Genomic DNA, 5,620 nt, shown 5'->3' with positions numbered 1-5,620 from the left:
CGTGTCCGACTCTGTGTGACCCCATAGATGGCAGCCCACCAGGCTCCCCCGTCCCTGGGATTCTCCAGGCAAGAATACGGGAGTGGATTGCCATTTCCTTCTCCAATGCATGAAAGTGAAAAGTGAAAGTGAAGTCACTCAGTCGTGTCCGACCCTCAGCGACCCCATGGACTGCAGCCTTCCAGGCTCCTCCGTCCATGGGATTTTCCAGGCAAAAGTACTGGAGTGGGGTGCCATTGCCTTCTCCATAAGACTAGTAGAGTCCAAAGACCTGGCGAAAAGGCATGCAGCTTACTCATATTTTTAACATTTTCCTTTCCAGAATCATTACAGCTCATGAGTTAATTAATGTTTGTAGAAGTGCCTAGTACAGTTTTCAATAGGTGTAATTCTTGTAATTGCCTATTAAAACGTTAGAAGGTAGCATAGTCTCAAGGAAAAACCTTTTGTACAAAATTTAGTCTATTTATACAGAGTTAAGGCTCTTACTGTGAAGTAGATGTATAGGAGGTATCAAATGCAGTGTTTATAAACCTGGCAAGTGGTGTGGTTTATTGAATTATAGTTGATTAACAATATTCTGTTAGTTTCAGGTATACAGCACAGTGATTCAGATATATATGTATATGTGTGTATATATTATATAAATGGGGCTTCCCTGCTGGTTCAGACTGTAAAGAATCTGCCTGCAATGTAGGAGACCTGGCTTCAGTCCTTGTGTTGGGAATATCCCCTGGAGAAGGTGGAGAAGGCAATGGCACCCCACTCCAGTACTCTTGCCTGGAAAATCACATGGGCAGAGGAGCCTGGTAGGCTGCAGTCTGTGGGGTCGCTAAGAGTCAGACACGACTGAGCGACTTCACGTTCACTTTTCACTTTCATGCATTGGAGAAGGAAATGGCAACCCACTCCAGTGTCCTTTCCTGGAGAATCCCAGGGACGGGAGAGCCTGGTGGGCTGCAGTCTATGGGGTCGCACAGAATCGGACATGACTGAAGCGACTTAGCAGCAATAGCAGCAGCAGCCTGGAGAAGAAAATGGCTACCCATTCCAGTATTCTTGTCTGGGAAATTCCATGGACAGAGGATCCTGGCAGGCTATAGTCTATGGGGTCCCAAAGAGTCAGACATGACTGACTGACTAATACACATACACCCTCACTCACACATATGCTTACATGTACACACATATTCAGTTTCAGATTCTTATTGCAGAATATTAAGTGTAGTTCCTTATGTTGTACAGTAGATCTCTGTTGGTTATTTCATATCTATTAGTGTGTATATGTTAATCCCAACATCCTAATTTATCCCTTCCCCTACCCTGCTTTCCCCTGTGGTCACCATAAGTTTGTTTTCTGTGTCTATGAGTCTCTTTCTGTTGTGTGAATAAATTCATTTTAGATTCTACATATAAGCAGTATGATATAATACTTGTGTCTGATTTATATCACTTAGGGTGATAATGTCTAGGTCCATCCCTGTTGCTGCAAATAGCATTATTCCATTCTTTTTTATGGCTTACTAGTTTTCCATTATATAAATATTCCACATCAGATGCGATTTTTAAGTGTAGTCAGATCTATAAATCTTTTATTTTAAGCCTTCTGGGTTTGTTGTAGTTCAGAGAGAAGGCTTTCCAGTTCTGAGCTTCTTGAAAAATCTCTTTGGATTTCTTTTTGACTTTCGTGGATTCATTGTCTTCCATTAAATTTTTGAAACTTTGGGAATTTCTGCTTGTATAAAGTCTGAGGATTGAATTGAACTTATTTTTTTCTGTTGGAGATGTGCTTGGTGCAGTATTTTCATTGTATAAACATACAGGTTAGTCTTTTCATTTCAGAAGAAATCATGGAATGTCACTTTACTGAATACTAGCTAAAGATCTCCTTTGTTTCACTTAAGTTTATGATAGTTGTGAAGAAACAGAAGACCTCCCATCCAAGTACTAACCAGGCCCGACCCTGCTTAGCTTCCGAGATCAGACGAGATCGGGCGCGTTCAGGGTGGTATGGAATAAAATAGAAAGCCCAGAGATAAATCCACGCACATATGGACACCTTATCTTCGACAAAGGAGGCAAGAATATACAATGGATTAAAGACAACCTCTTTAACAAGTGGTGCTGGGAAATCTGGTCAACCACTTGTAAAAGAATGAAACTGGACCACTTTCTAACACCATACACAAAAATAAACTCAAAATGGATTAAAGATCTAAACGTAAGACCAGAAACTATAAAACTCCTAGAGGAGAACATAGGCAAAACACTCTCCGACATACATCACAGCAGGATCCTCTATGACCCACCTCCCAGAATATTGGAAATAAAAGCAAAAATAAACAAATGGGACCAAATTAACCTTAAAAGCTTCTGCACATCAAAGGAAACTATTAGCAAGGTGAAAAGACAGCCTTCAGAATGGGAGAAAATAATAGCAAATGAAGCAACCGACAAACAACTAATCTCAAAAATATACAAGCAACTCCTACAGCTCAACTCCAGAAAAATAAACGACCCAATCAAAAAATGGGCCAAAGAACTAAATAGACATTTCTCCAAAAAAGACATACAGATGGCTGACAAACACATGAAAAGATGCTCAACATCACTCATTATCAGAGAAATGCAAATCAAAACCACTATGAGGTACCATTTCACACCAGTCAGAATGGCTGCGATCCAAAAGTCTACAAATAATAAATGCTGGAGAGGATGTGGAGAAAAGGGAACCCTCTTACACTGTTGGTGGGAATGCAAACTAGTACAGCCACTATGGAGAACAGTGTGGAGATTCCTTAAAAAACAGGAAATAGAACTGCCTTATGATCCAGCAATCCCACTGCTGGGCATACACACTGAGGAAACCAGAAGGGAAAGAGACACGTGTACCCCAATGTTCATAGCAGCACTGTTTATAATAGCCAAGACATGGAAGCAACCTAGATGTCCATCAGCGGATGAATGGATAGGAAAGCTGTGGTACATATACACAATGGAGTATTACTCAGCCATTAAAAAGAATACATTTGAATCAGTTCTAATGAGGTGGATGAAACTGGAGCCTATTGTACAGAGTGAAGTAAGCCAGAAGGAAAAACACAAATACAGTATACTAACGCATATATATGGAATTTAGAAAGATGGTAACAATAACCTGGTGTACGAGACAGCTAAAGAGACACTGATGTATAGAACAGTCTTATGGACTCTGTGGGAGAGGGAGAGGGTGGGAAGATTTGGGAGAATGGCAATGAAACATATAAAATATCATGTATGAAACGAGTTGCCAGTCCAGGTTCGATGCATGATGCTGGATGCTTGGGGCTGGTGCACTGGGACGGCCCAGAGGGATGGTATGGGGAGGGAGGAGGGAGGAGGGTTCGGGATGGGGAGCGCATGTATACCTGTGGCGGATTCATTTTGATATTTGGCAAAACTAATACAATTATGTAAAGTTTAAAAATAAAATAAAATTGGAAGAAGAAAAAAAAAAAAAAAAAGAAACAGAAGACCTGTTGCACAAAAAAGCACATGCTGCAGGAGGAAATTGCCATGCTAAGACTGGAGATAGATGCACTGAAAAATCAGCACTGGGAAAAGGAAGAGAACTATTTTGAGGACATTGAAATTCTCAAAGTAAAGAATGATGATCTTTAAAAGGCAATAAAACTGAATGAGGAAATGTTAACAAAAACTATATCCCACTATACAGGCCAGGTTAATGGTCTGACAGCTGAGAATACAATGCTAAACTCTAAGCTGGAGAACAAAAAAGAAAGTAAACAGAGATTGGAAACGGAAGTGAAATCCTACCGTTCTAGACTGGCTGCTGCCTTACATGATCATGATCAAGGTCCGACATCAAAAAGAGATCTGGAACTTGCCTTCCAGAGAGCAAGAGACAAGTGGTTATGCTTGCGGGACAAAATGAAGTACGATGTGGCTAATCTAAAAGATAACAAGGAGACGCTTTCCCAGCAACTATCTACAGTGGAAAATATTTTCAATAAGCTGAAAATCAAGCTGCATCACATGAGAGATGATCTTAGAGAAAAGACTTTGATGTTAGAACGTGTCCAGAGAGATCTAAGGCAATCAGAGTGTCAAAAGCAGGAAATTGAGCACATGTATCAAGGATGAACAAGGCAAAGTGAATACATACCTTGGAAAGCAGGAATCCTTAGAGGAGAGATTATCTCAACTCCAGAGTGAAAACATGTTGCTCTGACAGCAACTGGGTAATGCACGAAACAGAACCGACAGTAAAGAGAAGATGGTCATTAGCATCCAAGACCAGTTTCAGCAGATCGTGAGAAAACTTCAGGCCGAATATGAGAAACAAGGTCTGATGCTGGAGAAAAGAAACAAGGAATTAATCGAGGAATGGAATCATTTAAAAGAGAGAATGTGTTGGTATGAAAATGAGAAAGCAGAAGGAGAAGTGAGCATCCAGAAGGAGAAATAATTTTCAGACTTCCTGAAAGAAAGTTCAAAGTGATTCTTGATTCTGGCTAAATGTTGAATCTAGTTGAATATAAAAAATACACAGGCTGTGAATCTATGGTCTCTAAACCAGTCTAAAAGCATGTCGTGTATCCAGGAAATAAAAATTAGACCAAAGAAATCCTTTACTTTGCATAGGGACATTGTGTCATTTATGAAATGTTAAGAAATTTAGTTCTAAATTGTTAATATAGACAGGTACTAGTTACTTACTCTTTATTAAGGTAATAATTTTAATCTTTATGTTACCATATTTCAGTATCATGACGAAGCAGATCAATGAAATGCTCAAACCTGAAATAAATATTTTGAAATGAAGCTTCAGTTACCTGGATTATCTTGATAGTCAATTCCAGGTTTCCCAGAGGCTGTATTTTATATATCGTACTTTGGCTTCAGTAGCTTGTCATAGCTTTTTGTTATATTTATTGGTACAATTTTATTTTTATTCATGTGAATTTGAGTTAACATGGGAAACATTTTAGCCTTGAATCATTTATTATTAAAGCCTCTCAACTCTTCAAATGCATCTACTTATCATTAAATCATAATTTGGGACTCAGGTGGTGAGCTTTAGCAAAACTATTCTTGATTTAATCTTCCCACTGCTATTTATGATTTACTTTAACATTTTTACAAACAATTTGCTCATAATTATCATTTTAAGTATCAATTGCTATCATTTGAATACAAGCTTGTCCTCTAAAAATGAAGGATGGCAGGATTTGTGAGCAGCAGGAATGGAGTGAGTCAGGGAGAGGGTTGTAGGAGCTGCAGTCTGGAGGCAGGTAGAGGCCAGCTTATTGAGGCTCCTTGAAGGCCATGGGAGCAAGCTCATTTTTTAAATTTCATTTTTCTTTTATATTGGAATATGGTTGATTTACAATTTTGTGTTAGTTTCAGGTGTACAGCAAGTTGATTCAGTTATTCGTACACTATATCCATTATTTTTCAGTTCCTTTTTCCAGGTAGGTGACTACAGAATATTGAATAGAGCGGTTATCCAAGGGCAAAGGTGGGGAGGAGGGATAAATTAGGAGTTTGGGATTAATATAGACACACTACTAGATATAAAATAGATAAGCCACAAGGAAATGGCCTCATTTTTCTGCTG

At 39.1% G+C, this 5,620-nt stretch overlaps 1 pseudogene; it reads left to right on the top strand.

The window, feature by feature from the left end:
* Positions 1-3,528: 3,528 nt before the first annotated feature.
* On the top strand, positions 3,529-4,468 carry LOC113897401 (annotated as a pseudogene).
* Positions 4,469-5,620: the final 1,152 nt, after the last annotated feature.

The sequence above is a fragment of the Bos indicus x Bos taurus genome, chromosome 1 (assembly GCF_003369695.1).
Source record: "Bos indicus x Bos taurus breed Angus x Brahman F1 hybrid chromosome 1, Bos_hybrid_MaternalHap_v2.0, whole genome shotgun sequence".
Taxonomy (NCBI): domain Eukaryota; kingdom Metazoa; phylum Chordata; class Mammalia; order Artiodactyla; family Bovidae; genus Bos; species Bos indicus x Bos taurus.
Note: the sequence above shows the minus strand (reverse complement) of the source record. Positions and strands in the feature narration are given on the sequence as shown.